The sequence below is a fragment of the Anomaloglossus baeobatrachus genome, chromosome 5, assembly GCF_048569485.1.
Source record: "Anomaloglossus baeobatrachus isolate aAnoBae1 chromosome 5, aAnoBae1.hap1, whole genome shotgun sequence".
Lineage (NCBI taxonomy): Eukaryota > Metazoa > Chordata > Amphibia > Anura > Aromobatidae > Anomaloglossus > Anomaloglossus baeobatrachus.
In genome coordinates, this window is record NC_134357.1 from 567,924,350 (window position 1) to 567,935,211 (window position 10,862).

Consider the following 10,862-nt stretch of genomic DNA (forward strand, 5'->3'; position numbering starts at 1 on the left):
TCCCAAGTATATATCAAACGTTTATCTTTTGTTCTATTTAATATGTAGATGCCAATATCATTCTGTATAATCTTGCCATATATTTCAACAAGTAAACCTATGTACACTAATTAGATGAGCAAGAGAAGGAAAAGAGGGGAAAGAAAGAAAAGCAAGGGATGAAAGGAGAAGAAGAGGGAGAAAGAGAAGAGAAAGAAGGAAAACACGAGAAAGAGAGAAGGGGAGATTCTGTAGGGTTCTGTAATGTGGCACCATGCCATCCTCCCATCAGGAGGGCCACTTCGCCCCGCCAAACATCAGTGTGGCAGCGTGCCCGTGTGTAACCAGGATTGGAATTGTTGTGTTTCTCTGAATTGAAGCCACGGATACCAGGTGGAAAAGCATAGTGAGTCTCTCCCTTCATCAAATGCTCTTAACTCTTCCAAACGTCTCAGGGCATCCATAGCCCCCACCCAGTCTGCCCTTCTCAATGTATAGGTGGACCTCCAATGTTTCGGTATGATCTGTCTCATTGAGATCATGAAGTATGAGAGCAGACCTCTCTTCGCCTTAGAGATTGCCCCCCGTACATTGATAAGAGTGCCACTTCCGGCGAGGGTGTCACTCCCACTTGATGTAAATGATTATAGAGAGCAAAGACGTCTTCCCATAATCCCTGGACCCCTGGACAAGACCACCAAACATGCAGCATTGTGCCCACCGAGGTCTGACACCTCCAGCAAGTGTCTGAGACCTCTGGAAACATTCTGTGGAGCCTGGCGGGTGTCCTGTACCACCGTGCGAGGATTTTATAGTTGAGTTCCTGCATTCTACATGAGATGGTGGATTTGTGTGTTAGGTTAAATGACTTATACCACTGTTCTTTGGAAAAAGTCTTTCTCAGTTCTGACTGCCATTGCCCTACATACTTGGGCAGGTCCCCCCCCGTCCCTCCAGACACTGTTATGTTGTAGATTATCGAGACTGTGTGGGGAGGTGTTTCTCGAAGGAAACATAGTCTGTCAAATGGAGTCAAGTCCTTATGCATCTCAGATCTCGGAGACAGAGAGTCTACAAAGCTACGTAGTTGTAAGTATTGAAACCAATGACTTGGCTCTCTTGGCCGGTCATCTAGCAAGGACAACAGTGGTCTGCAACCCTGTTGAGTAATGACATCTTTAACACGTGGGATCCCTCCCGTTGGCATTGAAATCAAGCTGGGACGGATATCGTGAAGCCAGCATTGGAATGCAGGGTTGCCCACCAGTGGTGTCATAGGGCCCGGTTCCCCTGTCAGCCTATATCGCCTATTGGCCCTCCTCCATGCAGTAGCCAGAGACAAGAGAATCGGGGAAATTCCCAGGGTCTTCAAGTTGATTCTAGATGATAACCAGAAGATTCCCTGCGTCATGGTTGCGTGTAGATCACATTCAATCTCTACCCACAATTTTCTGTCCCTGTTATGGAGGAGATCCAGTATGCAATTGCCCACCAACGCCGCATGGTACGCTTTAAAATCAGGTAGCCCCACCCCTCCGCCCCAGCGAGACCTGTTCAACATGGAGTATTTCAGTTGGGGTCTGGTACCTCGCCATACAAAATTGCTGATCATCTTTTTTAACTTGAGGAAGAAGTTTTCTCCTAGATTCAATGGGATTGTTTGGAACATATATAGTATTTTGGGTAGGACATCCATTTTAATTGTATTGACTCTGCCAAACCACGAGATGGGGAGGTTATGCCAAGCCGTGAGGTCTTTTTGTATGTTTTTTAAAAGGTCTGGAAAATTATGTTCATATAGGTCTTGGTGTTTAGAAGGTATCCTGATCCCCAAATATTTTATGCAATTGCTGTTCCACTTAAAGGGAAAAACGGGTTTGAGGGCATCCTCTTCCACCGACGGTAGCGATACGTTTAGGATCTCTGTTTTTTGTAGGTTTACTTTAAAGTTGGAGAGTCCACCAAAAGTCTCAAACTCCTGTAGTATGGCGGGTAAGCTAATCCTTGGTTGTGTCACATATATCAGGAGGTCATCCGCAAACAGTGCCAGTTTGAGACGTTGGTCCTATCTGTAACCCCTTTATCGAGGGGTTTTTCCTAAGCGCGTTTGCCAGGGATTCCATTACCAAAATGTATAGGTATGGTGATAGAGGGCATCCCTGTCTGGTGCCATTTCCAATATTGAATGGGGTTGACAGGCGTCCGTTCACACCCACTTGTGCCGTTGGTTCACGGTATAGGGCCTTTACCCATTGTAGTAAGCGCGAACGGACGCCAATTGCCTGCAGCGTGGCTTCTAAAAAGCCCCAATGGACTCTGTCAAATGCTTTTTCGGCATTGACTGTCAAGAGGCACATTGGGGTTTGGCGTTGTCGGGCTTGGGCTACCAAAGACAGGGTTCTGATTGTATTATCACGCGCCTCCCTCCCTGGAACAAATCCTACCTGGTCTTTGTGTATCAGCTTGGGAATGTAGGGGCCTAATCTCAAAGCTATCATTTTAGAGTATAGTTTAATATCCACGTTTATTAATGAGATAGGTCTGTAATTGGCGCAAGTTAGTGGATCTCTGCCAGGTTTTGGGATTACTGTTATTCGGGCTTGAAGTGTCTGTTTAGGGAACTGGCATGTTTTTGTTATGGAGTTAAAGGCTTTCAACATTATAGAGCTACAGGCTTCTCCAGATATTTTGTAGAACCGGGGGGTAAACCCGTCGGGGCCAGGACTTTTGCCAACTTTAAGGGCTTTAATAGCATCGCCTAGTTCAGTGTCTGAGAAATCCTCTTCTAGGCTCTCAGCCTCTGTATCCTCAAGAGGGTCTGGTGCATATTTATTGAGGTATTCTAAGATGTTATGGTGTCTCATGTCAGATAATGGGGCATGTGGAGTTGGGATGTTTTAAAGTTTTGCATAGTAGGTTCTAAATTCTTCTAGTATGTCAGGGGTGGAGTGGATCTGAGTTCCTGTCTGTGAGTTTAGCGAGAGTATTGGAGTTTGTGCATATCTGGGATGTAGGGTTCTGGCCAGTAATCGTCCACTTTTATCTCCAAACTCAAAGATATTCCTGCGGAATTTATCCCTGGCACACAACGATTTTCGATCTAGTATGGATAATATTTGGTGACGAATGTTAGATATTTCTATTTTGAGTATATCACTGGCTCTGGATTTATTTATCGTTTCTTTGTGGCCTAGCTGCAGCAGTAGTTCTTTTAGCTCTCTTGCACTTTCTTTTTTAATTCTGGATCCATGCGATATGCAAACCCCCCGAATCATACATTTTAACGCTTCCCATTTGACCGGGTCTGGTGTAGGATCTGCCGCATGATCTATTTTGAAATTTGCAATGGTCTTATGGATATCTTCCAGACACTGCTCATTTTTAAGTAGGTTATCATTAAATCTCCAGGTGTGTCCCGTGTCCCCTCTGTCCCTTACCCCAATTTCCCCATACACTGGTGCGTGGTCCGACCAAAGGAAGACATCCATCGAGCAGCCCGGGGATTTGTCCAGCAAGTCATGGGATATGAAGATGTGATCTAATCTGGTGTAGCTGTTGTGTACTGTGGAATGAAAACTGTAGTCTCTGACTCCGGGATGTAGGACCCTCCAAAGATCAACTAATTTAAGGGATGTCAGTTCCCTTTTCAATCTACGTAGTGCCGAGGAGGGGATTGCGGACCTACCAGAGGACGAGTCCAGGACCGGGTCTAGAACGAGGTTGAAGTCTCCTCCCACGATGATACAGGTGCCACCCGCAAACTCCGCCAGCCCCCTCTAAGTCTCCAGTCCAAAGGATACCTGGTCTTGATTTGGAAAATAGATGTTAGCAATAGTATAGATGTTATTCAAAAAAGATATTTTAAGAAATAACCAGCGTCCCTCCTGGTCAATGAGTGTGTCAAGGATTGTTGGCTGGAACGTTTTGTGGAAGGCAATGGAAACCCCGCATGCCTTCCGACTAGGGTGTGGGCCATGAAACCACGTCGGGTAATTTTTGGTTTTACATTTAGGTGTATTGGAAGCTATGAAGTGTGTCTCTTGGAATAGAGCTATTTTAACTCCCTTCCGATGTAGACGATATAAGATTTGACTCCTCTTTTCAGGTTTATTTAAACCTTTAGTATTGTAGGTGCAAAAGGTTAGGTGCGACATCACAGAAAAGAGTGGGAAGGGGATAGAAAGAGAGAAAAAGAAGAAGAGAGAAATAGAAATAAGATAGTTGAGAAAGAAAAGAGGTAAGTAAGCTAAGTAGGACTAGATGGCCTACTGCTCCTGAGTATCTACTAGTAGACTATTGTCTAATGTGGCACTCTGCCACGTCCCTAATAGAGGTACGGGGAAGCCTACGGCACTTCAAGAGCTCCCCCGTCCCCACGACAGACCTCCACATGAAATATGAATAACAATCCACATATGCAATTTAATAATGATCAATAACTTTTCCTTCCCTCCCTCCTCCCAACCCCCGAATGTTTGATATATTTCAAATATAAAACATATGGCACCGGGAGAACACGGTACAACCAACTTAGAAAAATGTAATTAAACCAGAGCTCAATATCAGATCTAGATGAAGTGGAAGGGGAAAAGGGGAGAAGGGGAAAGACAACTGGGGAAATGTTACGGTTGCTGCGAGCACTGGAGACTAAGTCCAGATTTCTTGCTACTGCACATGTGCGAGCGCCGGAGACTAAGTCCTATCTTGGAGCCATTGCACATGTGCGGGTGACATCATCGCTGACACGAGGTCACATGTCTCTGACACCTTCTATGCCGATTGGTCGCTGGTCATGTGCTTGTGATGCCTTGCTCGGTGATAGGCCAGCATGACGTCACTCCTGTCGTTCTGGCAGCGGATTGGCTCTGGTGTCCTCCATCTTGGATGAGGCACAGAGTCTATATAAGACCCTGACACGCCGCATGGCGCTCAGTCCTCTTGGTTCATGCATAAGAGTAGACGCTCTGTGCGCGTTCCTCTAGGCATTCCTCTGTCTATGCTAGGTGAGCGCTACCGGCAGGGTAGCGTTCTTATACCTTACAGCTTCGGCTGCTGTCCGTATCCTTACCTCTTAGGGGAGCGGACATAGGCAGGTGCCTGAGGCACATGGTCTGGCTGGGCCTTGTGGTTCGACTCGTAGGTGGACGTTGCCGCTAGGGTAACGTTCCTTATACTGCGTCTGGCAGTTGTTCGTATCCTCGCACACTAGGGGAGCGAACAGAGGTAGGAGCTTTGTGCGGCTTACGCTGCTGTTCGTCTCTTTTGCACCACTAGAAGAGCGGACCTAGGCAGGTGCCATATCTAGTGGTTCGTGTCCTCGCACACTAGTGGAGCGAACGCAGGTAGGAGCTTTGTGCGGCTTACGCTGCTGTTCGTCTCTTTTGCACCACTAGAAGAGCGGACCTAGGTAGGTGCCATTTCGCACACATTGCCTTTGTCTCTGTGATTATTAACAGAGATCATTCCACACACCCTCCAAGTAAGGGAGGAATTGCTTTACTTACTTATTATATCCTTCTGTGAGTTAACAGAGGTATTGCACTCTGCCATAGTCTGCAGCAGAGTCTTTGCACGGTGGACCCTGACTGTCTGATACTCCTTTAGGTTATCAGACAGCCCCCCGTAACAGGAAAGAAGGATTATGTAACGCAGGGAATGATGCGAAGATAAAGGACCAGTGGGGAGAAGCAGGAAAAATTTGGGGGGCAGGAAAAAAAAAAAAAAGTGGGGGAGGGGGTAAGAGAGTTGAATATGGTGTGTGCTAGAGAGTGATGAGAGTGTGGAGAATGTGGGAAGGTGGGAAACAGGGAGAGAGAATAGGGGAAAAAAAAAAAGGTGGGGGAGGGGGTAAGAGTTGAATATGGTGTGTGCTAGTGTTACGGGGGGGACCGGCAGATTAGGACCAGGGGGTATATATCCTAATCGCCAGTCGGGGCCCACCGTGCTCCAGATGACAATGGAGCTGCTGGCACCTGAGGGTTAGGCGGAGACTATAGAGCTGGATGGCTCTGAGATAACCCAGGAACTCTGGGAACCGGTCACGTGTGTTGGGACACGTCAGACCGGACGACAACCCGATTAGCGTTTTGGTGCACCTAGCGCTACACCAACCACGTGTGCAGGAAACACGTCAGGCCGGGTGGTAACCAGGTAGCGTTGACCGGAAGACCGCCACGAAAGCGCCCTGTCGGCCACGTGTGTAGGACACGTCAGGCCGAACGGTCCTCCGATTAGCGTTTCTGGCCACCTCTCGACTGGCCACGTGTGTGTAGGACACGTCAGGCCAGATGGGTACACCAGTAGCGTTGACCGGGAAGCCGAGGAAAATAAGGAACACCCTGTTAACTCCACAGGGGTCCTGGAGTACGCTGTCCGTGCGCGTAGGGGGCACAACCGGACAGGTGGTGCAGCACGTGCGTTGTCCGTGTGCGTAGGGGGCACAATCGGACAGGTGGCGCAGCAGGTGCGTTGTCCGTGTGCGTAGGGGGCACAATCAGACAGGTGGCGCAACAGGTGCGTTGTCCGTGTGCGTAGGGGGCACAATCGGACAGGAAGCACAGCAGCCGCAGCCCAGTTAACGCCACTGGGCTGCTATAGCAAGACTGGAACGGCAGGAGGGAAGCACGGCGCCTGACCCTGATGTGCCGAGCCACGAATCTTGGCGTGACAGGCACCGTTCGCCTAACCCTACCTACCGCTTCCCAACATAGGCTTATGCCGCAATGAGGCTCTAACATGGAGGTGTGCTCTGACTGAGCAAATGTGAAGACTGCGCACCTCCATGTTGTCTCCAGCCCCTTTTATAACCTGGGTCCACCCCAAACCCAGGGTGGAACCACCAAGGTCCAATAGCAGAGTGCCATGTCATCAGTGACGTCACATGCGACCTATCCGGAACCGCCACGTCATTGGTGACCTCATGGCAGCCACGCCCCAAACACTTCACCAGTCATCGTCTGACGACCAATACTGAGGTGCCAGATCATAGGGGCGGGCCTCTGCGAGCCAGTCCGGAGTTGCCACGTCATCAGGACACCTGACACCCTCTGCCCTATCAGGGCCTGCCACCTCACGGACATGCTCAGTGAGGTCCTTACCGGACCTAGCCTCTGGTGCACTAAGTGCCTGAGCATGCCCAGTAGCCTGAGCAACAGGCTCAGAAAGCAGACTATCAGTTTGAGCATGCTCAGTAGGCACATCCCAGCACTTAGACACAGCACGAAGTCCAAGTACCTGTGCAAAGAGGCTGTTAGGGTTAATTGTGGAAGCATGCTCAGTAGCCTGAACTGAGGACTTAGTCTCAGACATAACACAATCAGGCTGAGCATGCTCACTAGGCAAAACACCCGGCTTGAACTCTGGCTTGGGTAAATCGGCGCACGCATGCGCACTAGCCGCCTCTCCACACTTAGACGTGGTGGAAGGAACAGCCAACTGGACGACCCGAGGCACGGCCAAGAACGGCAGCCGGTGCCTGGGCGCAACAGGAACCGCAGCAGGCTGCTTGCGGCTATGGCGGCGCCGGTTTGTAACAGTACCCCCCCCTCTAGCGGCCCTCCCACTCGAATGGTCTATAGTCGCCACAGATACCACTGAGCGACGGGCGGAAGATGGAGACATGCAGTGGGAGCTACAAGACTCGCTCCACCGCGTAATCACCCCAGACGACCAGTCGATATGTGGGGAATGCCGCTTCAACCAAGGAATACCCAGCAGAATATCATCTGCACCCTTAGGGAGAACCAGAAATGAAATGGTCTCCCTATGCCCAGATGACATGGCAAGGGTAATGGGCACTGTCCGCTGGTGAATTACCTTGGGCAACAAGGACCCATCCACCACACGGACTCTCACTGGCCTTGGCATTTGCACCAGCGGGATGGCATGCCGCCGGGCAAAAGAGGAGGAGATGAAACTATCCCCAGCACCTGTGTCCACACTTGCCCTTGTGGACCATGTTGACCCCTTAAAGGAAATGGACGCGGGAAACGTCACCCTAATGGATGACGCAGAGTCCAGTCTACTTCCAGCTATGGTCACCAATCGTGGTCGCTTATCCTGACGCTTTGGGCAACGGTTGGCATAATGACCATACTGCCCACAAGCGAAACAGGAAATGCCCTTGCGACTCGAAGACCTAGCAACACCAACCCTAGAGATGTCCATAGGGACAGAGATGTCCTCTAAGGGAGGTGCAGTAGGAGAGACCACTACAGTGGCTGAACGACCCTCTGACCTGCGCTCCAGCTGACGTTCGGAGGTCCGCAGGTCAATGCGGGTAGCCAGAGTCATGAGGCCCTCAAGGGTAGTTGGTACCTCACGCGACGCTAATGCGTCCTTCACGTGCGAGGCTAATCCCCTCCAGAACAGTGGAATGAGAGTCCTCTCTGACCACCCCAGTTCTGCAGCAAGTGTCCGGAAACTCACAGCATATTGACTTGAGGAGGTACGCCCCTGCTCCAAAGATAGTAGCTGTAGGGCCGAGTCGTGAGTGACCTGAGGCCCCAGGAACACTTGTCGCAAGGACTCCAAAAACTCCTTAGAGTCCTGTACTACGGGGTCATTCCTCTCCCACAATGGTGTAGCCCACTCCAGTGCTCTATCAGAGAGCAAGGAGATGATAAACCCCACCTTCGACCTCTCTGTAGGAAACCGTGCAGCCAACATCTCTAGATGGACTGAGCACTGGTTCACGAATCCCCTACATGCCTTGCTGTTCCCCGTAAACTTGTTGGGCAGCGAGAGGTGAGGGAGGGTTGGAGTAGGCTTGGTGACTGACACCATTGCAGCCACTTGAGCCACCACATCATCCATATCAGCAGCAAGAGCAGACTTCTCCAGAGACCTCACTCTGGCATCAAGCTGCAGCATGAACTGACGCAGCTGCTCCATCTCCGCCATGCCAGCCAGACCCTGGCGCAGTCTTACTGTTACGGGGGGACCGGCAGATTAGGACCAGGGGGTATATATCCTAATCGCCAGTCGGGGCCCACCGTGCTCCAGATGACAATGGAGCTGCTGGCACCTGAGGGTTAGGCGGAGACTATAGAGCTGGATGGCTCTGAGATAACCCAGGAACTCTGGGAACCGGTCACGTGTGTTGGGACACGTCAGACCGGACGACAACCCGATTAGCGTTTTGGTGCACCTAGCGCTACACCAACCACGTGTGCAGGAAACACGTCAGGCCGGGTGGTAACCAGGTAGCGTTGACCGGAAGACCGCCACGAAAGCGCCCTGTCGGCCACGTGTGTAGGACACGTCAGGCCGAACGGTCCTCCGATTAGCGTTTCTGGCCACCTCTCGACTGGCCACGTGTGTGTAGGACACGTCAGGCCAGATGGGTACACCAGTAGCGTTGACCGGGAAGCCGAGGAAAATAAGGAACACCCTGTTAACTCCACAGGGGTCCTGGAGTACGCTGTCCGTGCGCGTAGGGGGCACAACCGGACAGGTGGTGCAGCACGTGCGTTGTCCGTGTGCGTAGGGGGCACAATCGGACAGGTGGCGCAGCAGGTGCATTGTCCGTGTGCGTAGGGGGCACAATCAGACAGGTGGCGCAACAGGTGCGTTGTCCGTGTGCGTAGGGGGCACAATCGGACAGGAAGCACAGCAGCCGCAGCCCAGTTAACGCCACTGGGCTGCTATAGCAAGACTGGAACGGCAGGAGGGAAGCACGGCGCCTGACCCTGATGTGCCGAGCCACGAATCTTGGCGTGACAGGCACCGTTCGCCTAACCCTACCTACCGCTTCCCAACATAGGCTTATGCCGCAATGAGGCTCTAACATGGAGGTGTGCTCTGACTGAGCAAATGTGAAGACTGCGCACCTCCATGTTGTCTCCAGCCCCTTTTATAACCTGGGTCCACCCCAAACCCAGGGTGGAACCACCAAGGTCCAATAGCAGAGTGCCATGTCATCAGTGACGTCACATGCGACCTATCCGGAACCGCCACGTCATTGGTGACCTCATGGCAGCCACGCCCCAAACACTTCACCAGTCATCGTCTGACGACCAATACTGAGGTGCCAGATCATAGGGGCGGGCCTCTGCGAGCCAGTCCGGAGTTGCCACGTCATCAGGACACCTGACACCCTCTGCCCTATCAGGGCCTGCCACCTCACGGACATGCTCAGTGAGGTCCTTACCGGACCTAGCCTCTGGTGCACTAAGTGCCTGAGCATGCCCAGTAGCCTGAGCAACAGGCTCAGAAAGCAGACTATCAGTTTGAGCATGCTCAGTAGGCACATCCCAGCACTTAGACACAGCACGAAGTCCAAGTACCTGTGCAAAGAGGCTGTTAGGGTTAATTGTGGAAGCATGCTCAGTAGCCTGAACTGAGGACTTAGTCTCAGACATAACACAATCAGGCTGAGCATGCTCACTAGGCAAAACACCCGGCTTGAACTCTGGCTTGGGTAAATCGGCGCACGCATGCGCACTAGCCGCCTCTCCACACTTAGACGTGGTGGAAGGAACAGCCAACTGGACGACCCGAGGCACGGCCAAGAACGGCAGCCGGTGCCTGGGCGCAACAGGAACCGCAGCAGGCTGCTTGCGGCTATGGCGGCGCCGGTTCGTAACAGCTAGAGAGTGATGAGAGTGTGGAGAATGTGGGAAGGTGGGAAGCGGGAAGAGAGAATAGGAAAAAAAAAAAAAAGGGGGGGGTAAGAGTTGAATATGGTGTGTGCTAGAGAGTGATGAGAGTGTGGAGAATGTGGGAAGGTGGGAAGCGGGGAGAGAGAATAGGAAAAAAAAAAAAGGGGGGAGGAGATGGTATGATGGGAGAGGTGGGAAAAAGCATTGATTTAGTTATGCTCTATAGATATGTAGGTAGATAAACAGTCAAATATAATCAACATGTATCTCGCCTCCTGGCTC